At 44.8% G+C, this 26093-nt stretch overlaps 1 protein-coding gene across 6 annotated transcripts in view; it reads right to left on the bottom strand.

Annotated features, from left to right (window-relative positions):
- PKIB (cAMP-dependent protein kinase inhibitor beta) overlaps positions 1–26093 on the bottom strand; it is a 279172-nt gene that overhangs the window by 188448 nt on the left and 64631 nt on the right. For 2 of the 6 annotated variants that reach the window (XM_063917249.1, XM_063917248.1), the window contains exon 2: positions 16558–16607. The exons of the other annotated variants lie outside the window; for them this stretch is intronic. The gene's annotated coding sequence lies outside the window, so the exon portion shown is untranslated. The remainder of the gene's footprint in view (positions 1–16557; positions 16608–26093) is intronic. 6 annotated transcript variants of the gene reach the window in all.

The raw sequence follows: 26093 nt of genomic DNA, 5'->3' as shown, positions 1-26093 counted from the left end.
CCACATAACTTTCATAAACCTTCCTATCACATTACATCCACTCTGTACAGTCCACACATATCCTCACATGTCTTCTCATTCTATGCAATAGATAGCACCTTTCCTTGTGTACATATGCCTATTTCCCTATAGATTGTAAGCTTGCGAGCAGGGCCTTCCTACCTCTATGACTGTTATCACCCAGTTTGTTATTGTTATTTCAAATTGTAAAGCGCAACGGAATTTGCTGCGCTATATAAGAAACTGTTAATAAATAAATAAATATCTGGATCTGGCACTGAGGGGAGCATATCATATCTATCTGGCACTTCTGGGGGAATATCATGTCTATCTGGCACTGATGAGGGGCATATCATGTGTATCTGGCACTGCTGTGGGGCATATCATGTGTATCTGGCACTGCTGTGGGGCATATCATGTGTGTCTGGCACTACTTTGGGGCATATCATGTGTATCTGGCCCTGCTGGGGGGCATATCATGTGTATCCGGCGCTGCTGGGGGGCATATCAAGGGTATCTGTCACTATATTGGACACACTATGTGTAAGGAACACTACTGTAGCTGTTATGTGTAAGGCTGCTAATTACATGTGTAGAGGGGGTATGAAAATTTATTTATTTATAGTATGATAATATGAAGTTGCGAGGCCACGGCCATTTTTCCAGGAGCGCGCGCACCGTCGGAGCACGCATTTGGCACTTCAATATTTTCTCGCTCGGGGTGCTAGTAGGCCTGGAGCCAGTCCTGGTCATGAGGATGCCAAAGATGATGAACATCCCGGAAGGCCTTGCACATCAAAATCAAATGAAAATGTGGAAAAAATTTACAAAACTGTTTGAATTGACCGGCGACTCAGCATCCGAATGATAGAAGTAATGGTAAAAATCGACAAAGAAACTGTTAGGCAAGTTTTGCATCAAGATCTTAACATTAGACAAAATAGTGCTAAGAGCAACGCTTCTCACTGCCGAGCAAAAAGAAAGTCAAAAGCGAATTTGTCCATTTTAGAAAAAAAATCAAGCAGAGATCGTGAGACAAAACACTAGTCTATGCACCGGAAACTACCATCATCATCAAGATTGAAGTTGTTTTTACCGTGCATCTTAAAAATGCTTAGTTCAAAAGTAGAGCAACGTGTTAACTTAAAATGTTTAGTTAAATTGAACAAAATGCCCACTAAATCTTTCTGTATACTAACCAAGGCTTGTGGTGCAGATTGAAAAACTAGAAAACTTATACTTGGTCTTTCAGACCCACCTAGAAAATATTCGAGTTGTTTCATATGGAAAACCAGAGATACATTTGTTACACATACAGTATATTGGTCTTATTACATACATATTTCATGGTGGAAATATCCCTTTTAGTGGTATACCAGCTACTGGGAACCCAGCAGTCAGAATACCGATGCTGGAATCCCTACACCGCTCCGAACACTAACGCCGGAATCCAGAACAGGTCAACTTCCCGACACCAATATCCCGACAGACGGAATACCAAAGGTAAGTATAGCTGGGAGTGTTGGGGTTAGGCTGCAGGGGGTGGGGGGTGGGGGGTGGTTAGTGGTAATCACCACCCATTAGGTTTAGGCACTAAGGGCGAGGTTTAGGATTAGGCTGCGGAAAGGGGTGGGTTAGGTTTAGGCATTAAGGGGGTTAGGCACTAAGTGGGGAGGTTTGGGCTAGGCTGCGGTAAGGGAGGGTTACGGTTATGTGGGCAGGGACATCCCGTCCGCTGGTCACGCATACCGATCCCCTTTTAGTTACAGTACCAAATAACATAAAATAGTGATAAGAACACTTAAACATATGCTGTGCTCAGTGTATGAGTCATGTGTAAAAAGCACTGTGTAAAAATAAAATATAATTGTACTGTTCTGTAAAAAAAAACAAATGGCAAACATGAGATACCTATCTGTCTCTTCTATATTCTGAAACAATAGAGGACTCTGGGAAATGCTTTGACGTTTAGGTAGTGTATGTTGTTTGTAAATAAGAGGAGAATGATAGTTTTGAGTGGCTGTGTGTACCCGTTTCTAACATCCTATACTCCCCTGTGATTCATTCTCCTAAGAGTGTCTGTAATGTAGATTTGGAATGTGACAGAAGAGCTAAATAAAGAGCTACAGGGTCATTAGTATGGAATCTGGCTGTACGTTTCAATAAAACAGAAGTTAGTATTTTATTATTAATTTAGTACTCAGATAATTCCCGAGGACAGATTCATATGAAAATCTATAACTCACAATGCTAACTTCAAAATAAAGTGAAGCAGGTGGCGGATTTTATGGCTCCAACAAATTTCAGGTCAAATGTGTACCTTGGTCTTTCATGGTGATATTATGTGAACCTTATATTAGATGCTACATAAATAAAAGTATTACTATTACTATTACTATTATTATTATTATTATTATTATTATTATTATTATTATTATCATGCTTTATAATAATCTCAGAGGTGGATTCTGTTTTGCTTCCTAATTAATGTTAAAATCATATACATTCTCTGCAAGCTACTGTCACAGAGTATGGATCTGAACATTAGGCTTGGCACTAGATATGAATTTGAATAACAGACCTGGCACCAAATGTACAGAATATAGGGCTGCATGCGGTGGGCATTAATCTCACATGCAAAGAATTTACTTGTGAACATTCTGCATTATGCACAGCAAAAGAACACTCTATTTCACTATACTAATTCTATATACTATTTTGTCGTTGTACAGTGCGTCATGCTATACTGAAAGCATTGGAGAGCACGTAGTTGTATGTTTATTAATGGACTGACACTGAAATTCATTGCTGTATGATATTTTATACCACTAAAACAATAATATTGTGCTTACAGCGGTAATTAATGGAACAGCAATCATAACAGTGTCACTTTAACAATAGCATACAATGAATTACTTGGCATCTTTAGCACCTATAAATAACACATACATATTAATTTTAATTAACATAATCTAAAATGTCAGTGATTTCTGTAACAATTGCGCAGATGCACTAAGCCTTGGAAAGTGATAAAGTGGAGAGAGATAAAGTACCAATCAATCGGCTCCTGTCTTTTTTTTTAACACAACCTTTAACATGGCAGCTAGCAACTGATTGGTTGGTACTTTGGGCCTAATTCAGATCTGATCGCTGGGCTGCGTTTTTTGCTGCCTTGCGATCAGAAAGTCGCCGCCTACGGGGGGAGAGTATTTTAGCTGTGCAAGTGTGCGATCGCATGTGTAGCAGAGCTGCTTGTGCAGTCTCTGCGCAGACCAGGACTCACTCTTCCAGTGCGATTGAATCCTGCTGATCGGGGCCGGAGTTGACGTCAGACACCCTCACTGAAAACGATTGGACATGCCTGCGTTTTTCTGGACACTCCCTGTAAACGCTCAGTTGCCACCCACAAATGGCTTCTTCCTGTCAATCACCTTGCGAACGCCCGTGCGAATGGATCCTTCGCACCATCCCATCGCTGACCGCCCATGCCCGTTGTAGCTGTCCAACGCGCCTGCATATTGTGGTGCATACGCATTCACAGTTCTGATCTGATCGCCCGCGGTGTGAAAACGCACAGCAGCGACCAGATCTGAATGACCCCCTAATCTCACCCCACTTTAATTTCTAAGGCTCAATTTATCTGTCTCAAAATCTTTTGAAAATGGTGCGTAAATGATTATGTTATTCTTTGGTTTCTCCTGATTCTGTGTTAATAAAACAATCACTTCTAATAACAGCCAAAACTAGAAAACAAAAAAGGAAGCCAGGGGCGTGGCCTGGCAAGTGAGCTGAGAGGAGGCGATTTCAGTGAGCTCCTGCTGGCCCTGCTCTTTTTCTAGCCTTAAAAAGTGAATTGGGGGCTTGCACACACCTGCAAAGTAGTGTACCCTCTCCCTATCACACCTGGGACTGGAGGGTCTGGACTGCAGAGCCGGGGAGCCCTTTTCAGGGTTCCTGCAGGTTGCGGCCTTCCCCTCCACAAGAAGCCGGGGACTGAAGTAGGACTCCCCCCCCCCCCTCCCCCCCCCCGCCCGGAGACGCGGTTGTGCGGGCTGTCAGAAGAGGGGACCTGGGTGTGCACACGCATGTGAAAACTGAGCATCGACTGGTGATTTCCTCGGAGCCTGAGACGTGCAGCTGAGGGGAGCTGGCGGCGGCGGCTCCGTACGGCGGGTGAGTCCTCTCCTGCGGGTTTACTCCGGCGCAGCATCGGAGAACCTTCCCCCCCTCCCGCCGCTGTCCCTACCCCCCTCGACTTGCCTGCTACAGCCGGGTGCGTGCCGCGGAATCGGGGAGCAGACCCTGGAGCTCCCGCGGATAGCGGCCTAGCAGCTTCCCACAAGCCGGGACCTGGATTTTACCGCCGGGCCGGCGAGGTCCGCGGTTCAGGCTCCCCACCCTCACCTTCGCTCCTGAGCACCCTCACCTTCGCTCCTGAGCACTCAGCACGCCGCTGCTCACCTTATTGGAGGCCTCTCTGCTGCCCTTGAACTGGACCACGCCGTAGGCCGTGCGGCTTGGCGGAGCTGAGGGACGCCCGGCGGCCATCTTGGAGGGGTCTCAGCTCTCCCCTGGGTTTCCACCTTAGTAGCACCCACTGACCCCCGGGATGCCTGTTGGATACCCCAAGGTATAAATATCTCCACACAGCCTCACAATACACTGCTGTGAAGCTCACTGCACTGCTACTGGGAGAATACCCCTGCATGAGCACTCTCTCTCCCCAGCAGTATATCCTCAGATTGAGATCTCACGGGGACAAGCTGCCCATACCAAGTCCTCTCCGATAGGTCTGTAATACTCCAACCTATATCCCTGTGTTTCTAAAAGCACCTCTGTGGTGCTTTCTCTTGCACCTCTACATATTACAGCTGCGGTGATTCAGGGATTTCTTATACAAGCCTCAACCTCCGGAATCTACACTCGTGCACTACAGGGCACCTGGATGCCCCCCCCCCCCCCCTCCCCGGCCACACTCTATGAACTGCATATGATGTGATCTCACCATGTGATACACCCGGTCCTGTGGGTGACCCTCATGCTATAGGAGCTTCCCCGTCCCTGACTAGGTGTCGACTACCAATCTACCTCTTTCCTCTCCGTCACTATGCCTAAAGGAGGGAAAAAATCCAATGCCCACAACTTGGTGGGCTACTTCAAGAACTCCACCCCGTCTTCTACTCGGAAATCATCATCACCTCCACCTGTATCAGCAACGTCCGACCACGACTCGGATGATGATGCTTCCTCCACTCCTGCCACCAAAGCAGACGTTGCTCTTCTTCTGTCCGAGATGCGCAATATAAAAAAGTCAATCCGTGCAGAGGTGCAGGAAGCTATCTCTGGTCTGAAGACAGACGTGGACAACCTGGGATCCAGAGTTGACGCTGTTGAAAGGAAACAAGAGGAGCTTATCGCTTTTCAACAAGAATCGGAACAGGAGATGGCCCAAATGCGTACAGATGTTATGCTACTAGCAGATAAGCAAGAAGATATAGATAATAGAGGCCGGCGGAACAATCTCCGGATCCGCAACGTTCCCGAGACGGTAGAACAGTCCCACCTCTCTAATTACTTGCTCCGCCTGTTCCGCTCACTCGTTCCCTCAATTCCTGACGATATGCTACTCCTAGATAGGGCACATAGGGCCCTACGTCCTAGATCCCAAGATGCTAAAACACCGAGGGATGTAATCCTACGTTTTCACTATTTTGCGGTCAAAGACCAAGTCTACGCCAAAACTCGGATGTCTCCAACCATATCTTTCGAGGGCTCCGACCTCCTAGTTTTCCAGGACTTGTCACCGGTCACGCTGAATAGACGAAGAGAATTAAAGGACATAACCAAGACCCTAAGAGATAACAATATCAGATATAGATGGGGCTTCCCCCTTTGCCCTACAGGTCCGATCTGATGGTAAAGTCCTCTCTGCTAGATCCCCCGACGAGGCCCTCCAACTGCTCCGCCACTTGAACATCTCTGGCCCTCTGTCTGCCTCGCAACGCCCTCCCCCAGTCGACACCTCTCCTCCCCCCAAGGCCCCGTCCCCCGTTTGGAACACAGTTGGCTCTGCCTCCCACACTCCTAAGGGCACATGACTTTATAACTGGCGCGGCCCCTGTGCGGGCCTCTCCCCCGCAACGGCCATCACGGGATCTCCAGATGTCGTCTGATGCTCCATCAGCGTCCACACACTCGGTGGACCCCTATGTTTAGTTAATGTTTCCTGTTTTTAACATGTATATGTTTGTGGGGGCTGGGCCGGTTCGGGCCCCGGGACCGGGGGCCTCCGCGGTTGGCCGCGCGGCCCCCGAGCCCGGGTGTCCCGACCGGGCCCCGCTCTCTCCTATGCGCTCCTAAATGGTCGTGATGTTACTGTTCCCTTTTGGTGTATTGTTTTTTTTTCTTTTTTTTTTCTTTTTTTTTTCCTTTATCTCCCCCCCCCACCCTCCCCTGCGTTTATATGCTTATTCTTCTGTGACTTGGGTAGTGGGGAACCACAAGCCTCCATCTCTTTTGAGGTCGGATAGACGTCACACCATATCTACACTTTGCTCTTTTAGTTTTGCTCCCCCTCCTCGCCCCCCCCCCCCCCTCTCCCCCCCTCTCTCTTCCCCCTATAGCTCCTTCAGTCTACTAAATACAATTTGCGCTCTGCATGGGTTTTGCCCACACACGGAACCCGGTGCTCACAGTCCTCTCCTCTGAGCGGCTGGGTTCACCCATCCCCCATTCGGCCCTTAGGGTCGACGTCGGACGAAATTGGCCCGCAGGCCTATTTTTTCCCTGGGTCCGACCAATGAGAATAGAATCTCTATGTTTGTTCATTGCTATCACTACCATACATCTGTCTCTCCTCTGTTCTCTTTTTACCTATCTTCTTTCTTCTCAGGTCTTCTTCCCTTCTCCTCCACCTTTCTCTTCGGGGATTCCGCCGGTGCGCCTCAGTCTGAGTGGTACCCCATTCACTTCCCATGGTTCTTAGAATAGTTTCCCTGAACACGAAGGGCCTGAACAGTCCACACAAGCGCTCTCTCCTATTTCAAACCCTCAAACAACTCAGAGGCGATGTTATATTCTTACAAGAGACCCACTTTTCGGGCACATCACACCCTGAACTTAGGTCTAAAACATTCCCACACACATTCCATGCTTGCGATCCTATACGCAAAAAGAAGGGGGTCTCTATACTCTTTGCTAGCCACCTTGCTTTTACCCCCTCCAACATATTAAGGGACCCTGAGGGTAGATACCTATTGTTGGTGGGACTGTTGAACGGGACCCCCTACACATTCCTGAATGTTTACGCTCCAAACCAACTTCAGGCCCCTTTTTTCCATTCCCTGAATGGCCTACTAGCTCTGCACAGACGCGGCAATGTGGCTCTAGGTGGGGATTTTAATGTGACCCTGGATAGCACCCTGGACAGATCTAAACCTTTACCCAGATCAATGCGCTCCTCTCACTCACGTAATACAGCTGCTCTGAATCTCTTGCTATCCCGACACCTTCTCTTTGATACATGGAGAGTGAAGGAGACGACCGCGCGGGATTACACTTACTACTCCTCTATCTACGATGTCTATACAAGATTGGACATGCTCTTTCTGAGTACAGAACCTGCCCAATGCATCCTAGACGCCTCCATTTACCCTAGTACGTGGTCAGACCACGGCCCAGTCACGGTGGACATCCCAGGTCCGCACCCTCCCGCTCGCCACCCTACGTGGCGGCTGAATGACAGACTCCTTCTTAATCCTCAAACGAAGGCCCACATAGCAGCCGAAATTTCTCATTACTTTCATACAAACACGTCCTCGACTATTTCTCCTATGTTATTGTGGGATGCCCACAAGGCGGTTTTACGTGGTTGCCTGATTAGTGCCTCCTCTTTTAACAAGAAGGCTAGAACCAACCGTATCCGGGAACTCTCAGACTTGGTTACATCCCTTTCGCTGAAACACAAAACATCAGGGGCAGAAGCGGATCTTTCTGCTTTGTCCTCTGCCAAGGGCGAATTGAACATGCTCTTGACGGCTAAGGTGGAAACTAGCTTGAAATGGCTCAACCAGTCTTTCTACGAAAAGGGGGATAAGGCGGACCGGCTACTAGCCTCGCGGCTTCGGACTAAATTGGCAAGGAATAATGTTCAGTCTATTCAATCTTCCCCTGGGAAGAAAACCTGTGATCCCAAGCGTATCACCGAGACTTTCTCTAGCTTCTATAAGAAGTTATATAATGCTTACGGGCCCTCACACTCTAGTCCGGACTTTCTTACGGAAGTGCGTGCCTTTCTGTCCCAATGCCATCTACCTCATCTATCCCCAACGATCTCCGCGAACTTGAACACTAGAATCACCGATGAAGAAATTGCCAACGTCATTAAAGATTCGAAACCCAACAAAGCTCCCGGCCCAGATGGTTTCTCCGCCGTCTACTATAAGACTTTTCTGCCCCAGCTTATGCCCCACCTTTCGACCCTATTTAATGCTGTCCTACAGGGTGCCTCTTTTTCTAAATCGGCTTTGGAGGCCAAGATCATAGTTATTCCCAAGGAAGGCAAAGACGCAACCAACTGCGCTAACTATAGACCTATATCGCTGCTCAACTCGGACATTAAGATATACGCGAAAATCTTGGCCCTTCGATTGAACAACGTATTGCCCCACCTTGTTCATAATGACCAGGTGGGATTCATCCCGGGTCGTCAAGCCCGCGACAATACGAGACGGGTCATAAGCCTTGCTCATCATATCAACCTTACCCGTACCCCTGCTCTTATGCTTTCTCTGGACGCGGAGAAAGCATTTGACAGGATAGGATGGCCCTTTATGTTCGAAACTCTCGCTCATTTTGGCTTTCGAGGGGAATTTCTCACGGGGATTCAGGCTCTATACTCGGCCCCGTCAGCACGGGTATCCGTGAACGGAGTACTGTCGGACCCTTTGGATATCTCCAACGGTACCAGACAGGGATGCCCACTCTCACCCCTGATATTTGCTCTGATAATAGAACCACTGGCCGCACACATCCGGACTTCAAATGATGTTGGGGGTGTAGAGGTGGGGAGCTCAGTCTACAAGATTTCCCTGTTCGCGGACGATGTCCTTCTTTCGCTCTCCTCACCACATACTTCACTGCCGAACCTTCTCCAGCTTCTCTCGGAGTACGGACATGTCTCGGGATATAAAGTCAATTGGTCCAAGACGGAAGCTCTCCCCTTCCATATTCCCTCTACCCACCTAGCTCACATGCAATCCAACTTTAAATTTTCTTGGTGTGTTTCAAAGATCCGTTACCTGGGAATATACATCACGCACCGCTATGGGGACCTCTATAAGGCAAACTTCGCCCCTTTGCTGGTCAACATCAAGGCCGATCTTCATAAATGGCAGTCCCTTATTATATCTTGGTTGGGGCGTATCATAGCTCTGAAAATGAATATACTCCCCCGCCTACTTTATCTATTTCAGACGCTGCCTGTGAAAGTCCCGGACTCTGTCCTAGCGCAAGTTCACTCTTGGTTTCTCCGCTTCGTTTGGAAAAATAAGACCCCTAGGATAGGTTTCGCCACCTTACGCAAACCAGTACAGGAAGGCGGAAGAGGATTCCCAGATATCCGCCTTTACTATTTGGCCACTCATCTTAGCCAAGCCGTCGCTTGGTTCGCCCCTGCTCAGTCCACTAGATGGCTACAGCTAGAATCTGCACTGGGCCATACTACGTCTTTGTCGTCTCTTCTCGTATCCTCCCCCAAAACTAGATCCCCCCATTTGCAACTGCACCCAGTGCTGGAATTTTCCTGCCAGATATGGGACTACTGTACTCGGCGCTTTCACCTCTTGTCATCTCCCTCTCAACTTACCCCATTATGGGATAATCCTTCCTTCACCCCAGGTCAATCTCTGACTCGATCTCGTCCATGGATGGAAAAGAACATCCGCTTTGCTTGGGATGTTCTGTCTGGGGGTACATGCGCGTCCCTATCGGACATCATAGCGAAATATGATTTCCAGGAGGCGAACCCTTTTACCTACTTCCAGATACGACATTTTGTCTCTTCTATATCGAATTCTTCCCCGTTCCAACCTTTAACCACTCTAGAATCATATAGCTATCATAAACCGCTTGCTCGAGGAATCATCTCCCTACTGTACTCCCTTCTCCAGGTTGAAGTGCAGCCGACGATCCCGGCTTTTGTTCTCCAGTGGGAGCGGGATCTTGGTCCGCCGCCTGGAGACCATGATTGGTCGGATGTCTTCACGGCTGCCGCAAAATCCTCCATTTCAACGCTAGTGAAGGAAAATGCTTACAAGGTACTATATAGGTGGTACCTTGTCCCCTCTAGACTCCACAAGATATTTCCTTCTTCTTCGCCCTCGTGCTGGAGAGGATGCGGCGGACATGGCTCTTTCCTTCACATCTGGTGGACGTGCCCCAAGATCATGCTATTTTGGGACTCAGTCGCACACTTGTTAAGTACAGTGCTCCAATCTCAGATATCTAAAGACCCTTGGTCTTTTCTACTGGGTCTCCCCGTTACTAACACACCTCCAAATACCGATAAATTACTGTCACAGATTTTAAATGCTGCTCGCTGCTCAATTGCTCTCCATTGGAAAAAGAAGGAGGCCCCCCCTATTAAGATGGTCATTGATAAAGTATGGTACTTCGCAAGCATGGAAAAAATCACTGCATACCTACACAACAGATCTTTCCAGTATCTAGTGATTTGGGAATTGTGGTTTAACTCTCAAGCTCCAGCACGTAGAGCTCGCACCCCTGGGGGCTCCGCAGCAATCCTCCTGTGATTTTAGCAATTCCGCCTCCCACAGTGCAGGTGTGTGACCGTCCTACATGCTGCCCTTTCGTTTACCTTGAGCATTACCCCCTGTTTTACACTGGCGCTTCGAGCTATACTCGCTGTATATGGCGTCGTGCTGGCGGAACCCCCCAACCCTGCCTCTTTTCTTCCTACTCTATACTTTCCTTGTCTTTCCTTTCTCTCCACTCCTCGCCCTCTCTTCACTCTTCTTCTCTCTACTGATACAACCACGAGCATGTTTTTCTTTTTCCCCGGTTACTAATTAATTAAAGTGCTTTGGTCGTTCTCAATGTATACGTCATCACCACTCCCTTTATTATTACCATAATGTTCTTTTTTCCTTCCGACAAGGGATCCTCGCTATCTCTGCTTTTGGATTATACATCTTCTGTAAAAATACTGTTGTTCCACAGATATACCCTCCCCACCTGTTGTGGGGGGGCTAATGTAACAATGTAACCCTGTATAACTTGAAAATTAAATAAACAATTTAAAAAAAAAAAAAAAAAGGAAGCCAAAACATTGAATTTGATTTGTAGATGTTTTGTCTACCAAAGATTGTGTATAAAGCACTTGAGTTAATGTTTGTTAAATATTCAATGCTGTTGGTAGGGAGGCTTTGAAAGTAGATAATATTGCTCAGGCTGAAGAAAAAAGACATCCAATCTCACAGACACATTATTTAAGGATAGTGTGATTGCAAGTAATCCAGACAAACTCCCACAGCAGACAAGACTATTTTGAAGACTGGAATAACTTTTGCTTTTATCTCATCATAGAATTTGGTTAAATAAAAAAAACATTGCTACTGATATGAAAGAAAAGAGACCTCAAAATACATTGTGAAAGCATTGTTATTCCAAATATGTTTTACCTTCCCTTCTAAAGTCAGTATCTACAGTACACCATGAATTCAAAACTAAAGATAAGTCTACCCAAAAGTAAATGTTTCCAGGGCTGGCCATGAATATAGGGGACCTAGGCTGTTGCCTAGGGTGACTTTGCTCCAGAGGGATGTCACCCATCCAGGATTGAGCAGTATCAACCACCCGGGAATTACTCTGGACAATCTGGAAATCTACCAGACTGTCCGGGTGTAGAGCTGTGCACCGCTGAGGACACATCTGTGGGTCGCACTGAGACTGAGCATTGGATCTTAGCACTGATGGAGGAGCCATTTTTCTAATTTGGCGCCAGCCTTGAGCCAACTGTGGCTTGCATACCTGCAGCCAATCATGAATAGCAGCAGAGAGCCAATTGTGGCTCACCACACTATCGCTCTGTCACTAATGCTGGCTTTTATTAGCCGGTGCAAGAGGCACAAAGTCAGTATGATGGTGGAGGCGGTGCATAGAGGAACTTCTAAACAGTCAAAGAATTGCTGCCTAAGAAGGCAGCGTAAGAGATAGCAGAAGGAAAACGTGAGTTGCCGGGTCAAGCCAGAAGACCGGGGTCAAGCCATGATGTCTGATCCCTGTCAGTAAGGGGACTCTGCAAAAGAGCTTATATCAGTTCCCCTGCTCTTCAGGTAAAGTCCAGCAAGAGTCAAGTAGCTGAAGGAGTCAAGTTAGCACCAAGAAGCAAGTGAGGTTCCACAGCAAGGCAAGCCTAGGAGTGATGTCGTCCCTTGTGACGATGGGATGGTGCAGAGGGTACCGGGCTTGGCGGGATGGGTAAAGTCCCAGTGGAACCCCCTTTGCTCATTACCACTCTAGACCAACAGGGTATCAGGAGTTAATCCCGTAACATGCAGTGCGGTGGTATGCCCATAGTCATGAGAGGGGGAGAGCACCCTTAAAAACTATGGCAGCAAATTGGGCATGGCCAGCCTTCAATGTTTTATCAATACAGAATCCCCCCTCCTCATTCCCAGATTTCAGGAAAGGCCACATAGACATAGTACTAATATTTTATTTTATTCTGTTAATGATTTTAAATGCTTTGCGTTCCAGAGTTCGGTAATCTCTGCATTGTAGCAGCCTCCATAGAAACCTATGGTGGATACTTTTGCTATCTATAAGAGGGATTGAAGCAGATAGCTCCGATATCTGCAGTGGTCCCCCATACATCCATCCAGGTGGTACTTATTATTTGCAGGTGCTTTTGGAAGGTATATTTTGATAAATTGCTTCATCTGTCCCTACCCCAACCAGCCAGCAGGAGTAAGCAGGCTTAGTCTACATGGCCCAAAAATGACATTTTATTAAGTGAAGAAAGAGGGGTATGTGGTGTGAGGAGGTTACTTCAAATCTAATTTTGAGTGGATTTATTTATTAAGAACCATGCTGACCATTTTTCTCTTCTTTTCCTATGTGTCTTTTATCTGATAATTAATTTCTACCTTACATACTGTATATTCACCATGAGGGGAACCCATAGAGCTACAAAGCAGCTAAAGCACAAGTGAAAACCAGATATTGAATGAGCTACATTTTTGTACATGCTGAACATTTCTGAATTTACCAACTGACTGGCAGTTCCTCGTACTGAAGTTACAGTGGCTTATGCGCCCATGGCTATACAGATGTGCCTTTTGTAAGAAAAATATGAATTTGCTTAACAATTCCTTCTGTTCCTTCCTGACAAATAATAGCTATCCCACTCATACATTATATTTATCACTATAGTGTAAGTTCAGTGTGTTATTGTTAAATTAGATGCCATTTTGGAAACCAAAATAATTCAAATTAAATATACAGAAAAAAAGAATAATTACCACAATAAATAGAGGCATTCAGCAATTAACATTAAAAGTACTAAAAGCATTAAACCGGTACTGGTAACAACGGGTCAGACATTGCTCTTATTTGCTGAACTGCATCAATCAGAAGCACAGTACAGGTATCATTAATGACAGCAGACACATGTGAAGACCATACTGTATGCATTCTGTTTTGTCAAATGCGGGTCTACTACTTTATGCCGGCTGTTGGGATCCCGGCACCATTTATTCTCCCTCCAGGGGTGTTGTGGACCCCCCAAGAGGGAGAATAGTTGTCGGTATGCCGGCTGCCGGGATTCTGGTGCCAGTATGCGGAAAACAGCCAGGTTTTTATGAGTCACCAACCATTACTTCTGGGCACATTTTATAGATAAAGTTCAATACCAGGTACCAAGTGTGAATTTAGGGTTCAGTCCAACCCTAGGCACAAAATGAAAGGCCACTCCCCAGTTATATCATTTTATTTTTAGAGTATATTCCCTAATTTGGCATGTGCCACTATAATATAATAATAAAACAAGCCATGACATCTCATATGATATGCGTGCCACTTGTGGGGGCGGTGTAGCACAGTGTTACTTGCTGTATTACTGTCACTGACAGTAATAAAGCAATAACACAAAAGAAAGACACTTTTTGTGGGGGCATCTCAGTGAAGTCAAAATTATTTTGTATTAAATTCCATTTAAAATATCCAAAACAGACAAGACAATGCCCAAAACACCTATTATATATAATACTGCAGAGAAGCCTCTCTGCAGTCTAATCAGTGAGTGACAACCGAAGTACAGTTGTAAGAATCTGTAGTCAAACTACAAACAACTGATCTTACACATGAAAATTATTTGCAGGTTAATGTCAGTGTATTAAACAGTGTGTACACATAGACCATACAGTAGTTTATACACTATAATACAATGTTGCGAAAGACAATTTACTGTAGTGTGAAGCCAGTAATAAACTAAACCGAATAATAAACTAAGATCATGAAGTGAAAAAGATGCAGTAAGACGACCCCAGATTTGTTTTTGTATACAGATATTACAGGAACAGGTACAGTATGTCAGAAGCCGTATATCCATATGAAAAGGTTCATGTCAAGAAGATTATAATATATCCACTACTGTTGATGAAGAATGTAAACCTAACTGGTAAGGACATGTAATTAAAAACGTGACAATACAGTATATTGTAAATCTATAGCCACATCATATTCTATACATGAATAGTTTGACAGTGAAACTATAACAGAACATATCTTTTTAGCATGACTATGCAGCAAGTACTGAATACGTTAATTTAAACCCACGGACCTCCACATCAGTTCATAATATGCTATATTAATATATTGTAATTAATGTAATTGTCTTAAGAAACATATGCAGGTAATTAAGGGATAGAAAAGTGCATACAAGATTTGCCTAAAATGGGATAGATTGCTGGTGGGTGTGGTATGTTAGATAGACAAGACTTAGGTCGACAGTGTCTAGGTCGACCACTATTGGTCTGCAGTAAATAGGTCGACATGGTTTCTAGGTCGACAGGGACTCTAGGTCAATATGACAAAAGGTTGACATGAGTTTTTTCACTTTTTTTGGTGTTTTCTCCGTACACTGGGGGTCATTCCGAGATTGATCGTAGCTGTGCTAAATTTAGCACAGCTACGATCATCTTCCCAGACATGAGGGGGGACGCCCAGCACGGGGCTAGTCCGCGCCACATGTCAGTCCGGCTACCCCCGCACAAGTACAAAAGCATCGCACTGCAGCGATGCTTTTGTACTTGAAGAGTAACTCCCGGCCAGCGCAGCTCCTGCGGCTGGTCAGGAGTTACTCGTCGCTGCCCCGGGTCGCAGCGGCTGCATGTGACATCATGTAGCTGCTGCGGCCAGCCCCCCGCATGGTCCGGCCACGCCTGTGTTGGCCGGAACCGCACCCCGAAAACGGCGGCTAAATGCTGCTGTGCTGTTCCCTCAGGCAGAGGTGATCGCTAAGTAACATCAGCCTTCGGCCTTCTGGAATGCGCTGGCGCACTGGGCCCGGGGCATGCGCAGTTCCGACCCGATCGCTGCGCTGCAAACAACTGCAGCGTGCGATTGGGTCTGAATGACCCCCAGTGACAGGGAACCCCATTTAGTGCACTATGTCCCCTTGCATGGCTCGCGAGCTTCGGGCAAGGTGCCTTGCTACGCTGCCGTTGCGCTCGGCACAGGTTACCTTTCCCAATTGTAGTCCACATGGATCTTAAAGTATGAAAAAGTTCAAAAAATAAAAAAAATGTGAAAAACTCATGTTGACCTTTTGTCTTGTCAACCTAGAACATGTCAATCTATGGTCCCTGTCGACCTAGAAAACCATGTTGACCTACTTACTGTTGACCAATAGTGGTCAACATAGACATTGTCAACCTAAGTCTTGTCAACCTAGAGACCGGATCCCATTGTGGGTATTCACTATTAAATCCTAGGGACATAAAATAGTGAATGAGTGGATCCCGCTTATCGTAAATGTAACAGGTATAGATGTTATTACAGATGTTGCTTTAGATGTTGCTTTAGGTTCTCACTTTGCCTAGACAAGAGTCTAGGCCAGTGGTTTCCAAACCTTTTTGAATCACGGTGCCCTAGAATATCAGAATTTTTTTCACGGCACCCCTAGGCCAAAAATTTCTTATTAAGAAGATCGCTTTTATATGTCATCCTTAGGGTCAGTTGTGTGGTGAGGGACAAGATTTGCTTCTGTTTGGCCACATATTTTATGACTGGCAGCCACCAGCACTGGTTTTTCCTATTATATTGACCATGAATAATTTTAATTGGTCCTGGACCACCAACCCAGGGCACCCCTGCAAGTATCCCGAGGCACCCCAGGGAGCCACGGCACACAGTTTTGGAACCTCTGGTCTAGGCAAAGTGAGGAAAAGACAGTAGCAAAAAAACCCTGATGTGGAGGACTGTGGGTTTATATTTGACCTTGCGGGAAATTAGAATGAAACAGAGAGGTCTAGTTACCTTACTTATTGAACCACCATCATATTATAAGATTTTTTTCAAGTTTATAACTGAAAGAGATGAGCAAAAATTTGAGAATGACACATTCATCTTTTTCCAGCATTAATACAATGTGGTAATATTCTTGCCATATGCATGTTTACCTCTGAACACAGTCTTTCGCACAGCAACATACAAAATGTAATAACAGTGTAATAATGAAAATGTGATGTAAAGCAACATCTGCAATAATAGAAAATAAGCTTTACTTTGAGGTATTATTCAGGTTGGCATTCTGGAGCTAAGACATTCAACACATAATATCACAGCAGGGATAATTGGCTTTGCAGAACTATAATACAGGGTCTGATTCAGAGGTGGGCGGATGTAGTACACAAGTGCCATCAGAACACAAGTGCCCGTTGTTCTACATCAATGCATGCATCAATAACGCAATGTGAATGGTCCAGATGGTTCCCGGCTGTGGTATTAGTGGAAATTCACTTTTGTTGCAGCCACTACCGATGTGTCCTTATACATCTTTACTGCAGTTGCGCCAAACAGGCCTTGTTGGCACTCCAGGTCCCGTGGGTCTCTGCTTTTTTTGTGTCTTTTTCCCCCGAAAGTGCATCTTAGATGCAACGCGATGAGCCTAGGATGCTATAAGAGATTGTGCTGATATATACTGTATGTGTGCAGCTGAGTCTTTGGATCTGCAAACAAAGAGCAACAATGAAGTGGCCATTGATTTTTTTCTATGCCAAGTTCCATTGTACTTCATATACAGACTCAGTCACACAGTCACACACGTATATACAAATATTGCATATTAAATTTATCAGCATAGTCTCCTGGTGCATCCTAGTTCCATTGCGTTAAGACCAAGATGCATTTTCGGCAAAAAAAAAAACATGGCCGATGCTAGCAGAGTTGTCAGCTCACACCTTCCAGGCACCTCCCACTGCTTGGCTAGATATAAGAGGACACATCTGTACTTGATATCCATCCATTTGTGTATGCAAATCTGGATATGTAACACAAAACAGGATGTTCAAGGGAAATCAAACACAGTGATAAGAAACAAAACTGAATTGAATCCAATGGTTTTCCTTCATCTCTATACAAATATTAAATGCACTACAGATATATTATACTATTCTCCTGACTGTTCCCTTATGAGCTGAGAGTAGCATGCCTGGCTATTCACAGCCAGCGATCGCTCCATTAATTCCTAATGGTATTAATGGAGCGATTGACAGCTGCGACTAGTCACAGCCTTGCACGCCAATCAGCATGTTGTGATGCAGCCTGCCGCATTGCAGCAAAGAAGAACATGGCAACATCTGAGTATATACAGTATATATATATATATATATATATATATAAAATGGCGTGATTAAGTAAAGGAACTGAAACGTTGCCAATATACATTGTCTAGTGTACAAAACTGTGCTTGGAGTGCCGCTACATTTGTGCCATAAATATATATATATATATACACAGATCCAAAGAAAACGGCACTGGAGGCTTGTGTATGCAAAAAAGAATTGTATATATATATATTTTATTATTATTTTTTATTAAAGATGAGCGTTTCGGTTTTGCATCATATGTATTCCCTCCCCAGTGATTGCAGGAGCCGTTTCACTCTGGAAATGACTGGAAATTAATTTTATTGATGCCAATAATGCTGTAGGAACAAAAACAGATCCAAATTAAATGATTTTAGATGTTTGTCAACTTTTAAGACATCCAGATCCAAAACCGAAACGCTCGAGGGTGGCTTTGACATCACGAAAATAATATAATATAATACAATAGATAGATAGATAGATAGATAGATAGATAGATAGATAGATAGATAGATAGATAGATAGATAGATAGATAGATAGATGAAACAATTATGTCAACATGTTGGCAGTTAATGACAGTTATGAACTCTGAATCCTCCAACTGTGCTAATGATGTTACTGCCATATGGAGTTACGGCATATCACACAACTACAGTCTCCAAACCACCTGAAAACACAGTCACTCATGAAACTCTATGAAACTGATCAAGGAACTGCCATTCTGTGTATCGCAGTCCAGAGAGGCATGAATGGGATCAGTAGCTACTGGGTATACTGGTCCTTGTAGTGCCATATTGGATGATGATCACAAAGTGCCTCCAGGTAAGTTGGCTCTCAATTTAAAATATGACCTAAGTGGTGCTATATGTAGTGCAGGACCACCAGAACAGAGCTGCCTTGACATGGCTGGAAGTTTACCATATATTTGTGCAAATGTATTTAACTGAGCCCTCTGCATTTTATTATCATGTAGGATGTAATTCTCTTTTGCTGGTCCATTGCAGTGTATTGGGTGAATTTGGTTTGTTTTTGTTTGTTTTTCTAGTCTAGATTAACTCCCCCTAGAATGCACCTGTGATGGGCCAATAAATTGATTGAGCAACTTCAATTCTGTGCATCACTACTAAAAATCAACCAATAATAACATCAATACATTATTCACAGCAGTATAGAAGAAATGAAAATGGAACATACAGTAGGACAATACAGAAAGAAAAAGTGTTGACTTCTCAAAAAGTACAATAGTAAGATTAAAAAAGGTAAGGCTGAGGATAATCTATTTAATAAAAACAAGTGCTCATATGATTAAACAGATGAGGGAGAAGAGACACCACCTAGTACACAAATATACCGTATATACTCGAGTATAACTCGACCCGAATATAAGCCGAGGCACCTAATTTTACCACAAAAACCTGGGAAAACTTATTGACTCGAGTATAAGCCTAGGGTGGGAAATGCAGCTCTAGCCGTACACAGCCCTCATACTGCCAGATATGCCCTCATAGTGCCAGATATGCCCTCACACTGCCAGATATGCCCCCACAGTGCCAGATATGCCCTCATAGTGCCAGATATGCCCCCACAGTGCCAGATATGCCCTCATACTGCCAGATATGCCCCCACAGTGCCAGATGTGCCCTCATACTGCCAGATATTCCCTCACAGTGCCAGATATGACCACATAGTGCCATATATGCCCCCACAGTGCCAGATATGCCCTCATAGTGCCAGATATGCCCCAACAGTGCCAGATATGCCCTCATACTGCCAGACATTCTGCCACAGTGCCAGATATGCCATCAAAGTGCCATATATGCCCCCCACAGTGCCAGATATGCCCTCATACTGCCAGATATTCCCCCACAGTGCCAGATATGCCCTCATAGTGCCAGATATGCCCCTACAGTGCCAGATATGCCCTCATACTGCCAGACATTCCCCCACAGTGCCAGATATGCCCTCAAAGTGCCAGATATGCCCCCACAGTGCCAGATATGCCCCCTCAGTGCCACATATGCCCCTCCAAGTGCCAAATATGCTCCCCCAGTGCCAGGTATACGGTAACTTACCCTCCGCCACTCCCGCAATGTCTTGTGAAGGAGGGACACGGAGGGCACAGCGCGCGCCTCTCCTGAGTCCCTCCTGCGTCTCCGGCGGCCACGGCGGGTCTGTTAAATGAAGTGCCAGTTCGTGAGCCAATCAGAGCTCACGAACGGGTACTTCATTTAATAGACCTGCCACCGGAGACGCAGGAGGGACACAGGAGAGGTGCGCGCTGTGCCCTCCTGTGTCCCTTCTTCCCACTGCACTGACTGCCCTCCGTGTCCCCACTCCTTCCCACTGCACTGACTCGAGTATAAGCCGAGGGGGCTTTTTCAGAACAAAAAAAAGTGCTGAAAAAGTTGGCTTATATTCGAGTATATACGGTACTAGAATTTCTTTCAGTTAATTTTTTATATTTTTAAGACCATCCAGCAGTGCCATTGAATAAATCATTACATTTCCAGCTGACAGCTCTCAACAGTACAGAGATTATTGTCTAAATTGCTTTGATGGTCATCAACCCCGTGTAGTGAATGTGTTATAACACTGTCTCTACCGATAATAACATCTTCAATACTTCAAGACAAATCTTGCTGCTGAAGTCGTCCCTAAGTTGCATTTAACTGAACCACAACGCAAAAAAGGCAATTATACATGACACACATTCACAGCAATAAGCCTCTGAACTCAAAGCTTGCTCATTAGTAGATTTTAGTGCAGATCCCAAAGGACTGAAAAGAATAAGATGAAGGTTAAGTTCTGAGAACCACAGGTTTAATTAGTTCCTAAAACATCTAGAATCAGCCAAAGTCTCAAAAAATTAATTTATAATAATAAAATTAAAATGTAATATTACAAACTATAACGTATTTATTTTGTGTGGATAAATATGAAGTTATTTAGTGGGGGATCTGCTAAACTCTAAAATGCTATAAAAACCCCTGAAATGCCTTTTTTTTTTTCAGGTTTTTTCAACTTTTCCATATGTACCAAGTTCCATGATGCAATTCATTCTGGAGCTTGGTTCCGTTGGTTAATGCCACCTTTGGGTGACTCAACCCCGGTGGTGCACACATCCATCTGCACATGCGCAGAAGGGCTCCCGGGTCCTAACCGCGGAAGTTCTTATCACAAAGGACAGCTCTTATCAGGGGGGCTGTTCTTTGCAAATTTCTTGGTACATACCAGAGTTATTTGCGCCGGTATGTACCCAATAAGTGTCGGGATGTACCACATTGCAGATGTGATGCTTAGTACATCCCGCACGTAGACTCATTTGGGTCATGATGAACCAAAGCATAATTTGCGGTGAAACCTCTGAAAATTGCCTTTTTTTGAGTTTTGGCCACTTATGCATGTGTACTTAGCTCTGGAATGCGATACATTCGGGAGCTTGGAAGCTATGGATAACACAATCTTTAGATGGTATTACCATATAGAATCTTATGGGCTTTTCTCCATGTTATCTCAAATGGATCCCTCTCTGCACCCTTTGGTCTACCTAGTGCAAAAGGACTTCCAGGTCTTAAACCTGGAAGTCCTTCTATCGCAAATTACAGCTCTTACCGGGAGGAGCTGTCCATTGAGACGTTCTTCAAGCATATTGCGTTAATAAATGCCGTTATGCTTGTGATGAGTGGCAGGATGCCACACATTCAAAATGTGATGAGTCATGCATCCTGCCCATAGAGTTGGATGTATTGTGTTTTTAGCAGAAAATATGCATTTCCATATATGCACACAAAAGATTTGTACTTGCGTCTGTATGCAAATAAGGTTAAATCCTTCACTTATGTCTTTCTATGTTAGACTGTCAAGCCTAGGCTGAGAACAGAAAGTGTTGATGTAACTGCTCCTGTCAGGAGGAGTATCTCATGTGGGTGCTCAACTACTACTGCAAAATATGATGGCGATTGGCAGTTGTTTCTGATTGGCTTATTGCTTCTGGTCCCCTCTCAATGGTAATATATAAATCATTAGTGTGCCTATTATTTTATATGAAGTTGGAGCCATCTATTACTTAATATCTGCAAAGCATTTAGACTGACAGTTTATATCATAATATTCCCATATGATACTCAGAATACTGACAGCGGGATCCTGATGGTCACAATTCAATAGGACCCTGGAAGTAAGTACATGGGTCAGGGTTCGGTACTATAGGGAGGGTTATGGTCTGGTTGAAGGGGGGGGGGGTTAGGGTTAGGCTGTGTGGGGGCAAGTTAGGGCTAGGTTTAGAGAGGGAATAGTTAGGGTTAGGCTGCGAGAGGGGTGAGTTACGGTCAAAGGTAGGGTTCAAAAACTTACCAGAATGCATTGGAATTTTGGCTGTTGGGATGCCGCTGTCAGCATCCTGAACATCATTGCCGGGATTTCGTACTCAACACCTCAGAGAACTTCACTGCCTAAGTGCACGTAAATCACTTTGGTTTTGCATAGGTTGATATATATGCTCTCCCCAGAGCAAGTCAGGAACTTTACATACTTTTTGGTCTTTGGAGATGTCTAATGCCTTAAATAATCTAGTAGTTTATTCGGGAGAACATATAAACCCTACTAACATCCCACTTGGCACAATTAGAAAATTCCTGCAGCTAATTGTGCATTCCGGGGGGGGTCATTCCGAGTTGTTCGCTCGCTAGCAGATTTTAGCAGCATTGCACACGCTAGGCCGCCGCCCTCTGGGAGTGTATCTTAGCTTAGCAGAATTGCGAACGAAAGATTAGCAGAATTGGGAATAGACCTATGCACAGATTACGATCAGCTCAGCCCGTTTCGTTCCTGGTTTGACGTCACAAACATGCGCTGCGTTTGGCCAGCCACTCCCCCGTTTCTCCAGACACTCCCGCGTTTTTCCCTGACACGCCTGCGTTTTTCCGCACACTCCCAGAAACCGGACAGTTTCCGCCCAGAAACACCCACTTCCTGTCAATCACGCTCTGATCACTTCAACGATGAAAATTCTTTGTTCGGACGTGAGTAAATCTACTAAGTGTTGTGCTAAAATACTTAGCGCATGCGCATTTTTGCCTTATTCGCTCCGTTGCGAAAATCGGCAACGAGCGAACAACTCGGAATGACCCCCATAGTGCTATAATGATGTATTTTGCAAATCACACTATCATACCCACTTCACTGCAGAAGTGAATGTGATCTGGGAGAGTGAGCTACTCAACTAAATTTGTGAGTCCCTCTGACATTTCTGGAGAGCAGGCATCAATGTTATAACATCCACAGAATGGCCCTGGTTGGAATCTATATTTATTTTTCCACATCCGTAATTTCATGTTAAATTCTTTCAAAGGCAAATTTTACAATGACTCTTTGGGCAAACCTACACTGTCAAAAAGTTACGTCTGGAATGTGTTTTCTATAGGATAGCACAGCTCCACAACACACAGCACTTCTGAGTACTACTAGATTTGTTTTAAATAACACCATAATGCAAGTGAAAGGTCTCATAGGGATATGCGCCTTCTGCTTCTGTTACCATGCGGCAGATAGAGAATCCAATAAGAACTGATCAGACTCTTCTTTTTGAAGTGCATAGCAATTACTGTTGCCGTAGTTACCCCCATCATTTCCACAAGTGTATAGTACTGTCCCTGTACACTTCCAGGTCCTTGAAAACATAAGAGACAGATTCACTGTCTTCACTGTGTACTAGTTCAGCAGCAGCAATAAACAATCACACCATTCAAGTTTAAAACAACATACAATTTGCATTGGCAGTGAAATAAAAATGCATTGGCTAAAAATGTGTTATCTGAAATATTTTCCACCATTTAAAAATACATAGAAAATATGTTTTGTTTTTTTCTACAGCATTGTGTAATTTGAAATTGCCTACTTTTTACCCAGCCCAGGTGGGAGGTGTGATGGGTGTTGTGCTGTGAAGTACGTTACCACAGCTCCCCTCGCCCCTACAAAATGCTGTGATTTGCAGCATTGTGCAGTAGGGAGGAAAGGCAGCGATCATGTGATTCCCCACAAACTGTGGGCCTTATTCAGCATTAATAGTAGACGTGTGAAAAATCTCACATCTACGACCGATTACACTGACATGCGGGGGTGCGCACAGCACAGTGCAAGTCCGCCCCGCATGCAGAGTCCTGTCCCCTCCCCTCCCCCTGCAAACATGCAAAAACATTGCACGATGGCGAGGCTTTCGCATGTTTAGGATTGCCTTCTGCCTATGCAGCCTAACTGCACAGCCAGTGTGGCTTATGCATGTGTGTGTGCACACTGACTGGGCATCAGCATGCGAATGCTGCCGCAGCAGTGTTCCATGCTGAATTAGGCCCTGAAAGTCTCCTAAATATAACTGCAGCGTAAGCAAGAAGGATGGACTTTTATACTGTACATAGAACATTATAATCACTGGTAATAAAAAAAACTATAAAGAGTGAAGAGGGCATACTGATTAGGGCATTCCTTGATTTGCAGCAGGGTGCACAGTACGTCTGGACTGGCTCTCTCTCCAATCTTGTAAATGCAGGCTTTCTCCTAATTTGAAGGCACTGTTGTGAGGTCATATTGTGCAGCTGCATAGTGGGGGAACCAATGAAAGATGGAGCGTAATAATGCTAGGCCACACACCCATGTCTTGCGGCACGTCCCTGTGACTCATGTCCATGCACAGTTTATATCTGACGTGCTGTGGGGTGAGGCAGAGCCTTTCCTGTCATACTTACGTTAAAACCAGAGTTTTGACTGAATAAAATCTATGAAAAATACTGATAATTTGTTTGAAATATCTTTTTTGCATTATTCTAATAATTTTTATAGCCCAAACTCTGGAGTAAAGTCTATGGCAGGTGAGGCAGTGCCTCACCTGTGTATCCTTTCTACACATCTCTAATCAAAACTCACCAGATTTTCAGGAGTTTATAATGCTGCACCTGTGCATAATGGCCAGATGTACCCTTTGGCTCATATATTGCATGTAAATCTGGCTCTGGGGTTAGCCAGTGCCTCCTGGGCCATTTAGCTCACCGCACGTCCCTGACATATATATTATAATTCTACAAAATCACTTTGGAATTTGCACCTTTCCTAGTTGGCAAAGATTTGGGTGACAGTTTATTACTGGTACCAGTAGGGACCCAAATAGCATAATTTGTTATTTCTGCATATCAGAGTGATTAAGAACTGATCATTGGCATTTAACAAAAAGCTCATGCCTGGACACCAACTTCAATAGGAGTCTATCCCAAGGAATAGTCTACAGTAAAGTGATACTGTAGGTCTCATTTTACTGCCAATTCCTGACATTGAGCATTCGTGGCCGTGCACGTGTGGAAAAGAAATGCAATAGCATGTAGGGGAGGAGCATGGAGGCTGCTCTCCCCATAGGCACAGAATTGCTAATGCCATCTTTAGATGGTGTTTGCTATTGGAGGCTAAGCTCTATAAATCAAAACATTTCTCCTGCATTCAACTTCTACTCAATTTTAATGATACTTACAAAGTGCCTAAACATGTGGAAACAGGTGATTTTAGCTTGATAAATAGACACCTTGGTCGATTCATATACTTTTTGTACCTTCCAGCTTGAGAAGATCATTTTCATGTCTTCTCATTCTCATAATTAATAAAAGTCCTAATTGAGGCTAAACCAAGCAGTATTTTTGAAAATCAATTAAGTTTTTATTCAGTTAAAGGGTGGTTCTAAAGTAATGGCAATCTAGATTTGGTTGTTTATATCAAGCTTCTTATTTCCACTTTCCTGCCACAGTCCAAACATATTCTGATATGTTTAATGGCTGTTGAATAATAATTTACTTTGTGTGTGTTTGGTTGATGGGTATATAGGGACTGAGGTGAATAATACCGCTTTCACACGCCAATGCCGGATCCCCCACGGGAATTGGAAACGGGTCCTTCCCGGGTGGGATCCGGCATTGGATGGTGCTGCTGGCTTCCCCGACCCGGCAAAATGCCGGGCAGGTTGCCATAGCAGAGGGGTGGGGGGGGCAGCGGGGGCCGTGCTGGGAGATGAGATCATCTCCGCGCTGTCTCTCCCTGTTGCAGTGTTGCAGCCCGTTTACGCTGCCATTGACCCGGTATTCAACCCGGGAATAACACTGCTTTATTCCCGGGTTGAATTGCCGGGTCAGGCGACCCGGTATTTCCGACATAGCGCTTTCACACCGCAC

This window comes from Pseudophryne corroboree, chromosome 4, assembly GCF_028390025.1.
Source record: "Pseudophryne corroboree isolate aPseCor3 chromosome 4, aPseCor3.hap2, whole genome shotgun sequence".
NCBI lineage: Eukaryota > Metazoa > Chordata > Amphibia > Anura > Myobatrachidae > Pseudophryne > Pseudophryne corroboree.
The sequence above is the reverse complement of the archived record's forward strand: the minus strand, read 5'-3'. Positions and strand labels throughout refer to the sequence as shown.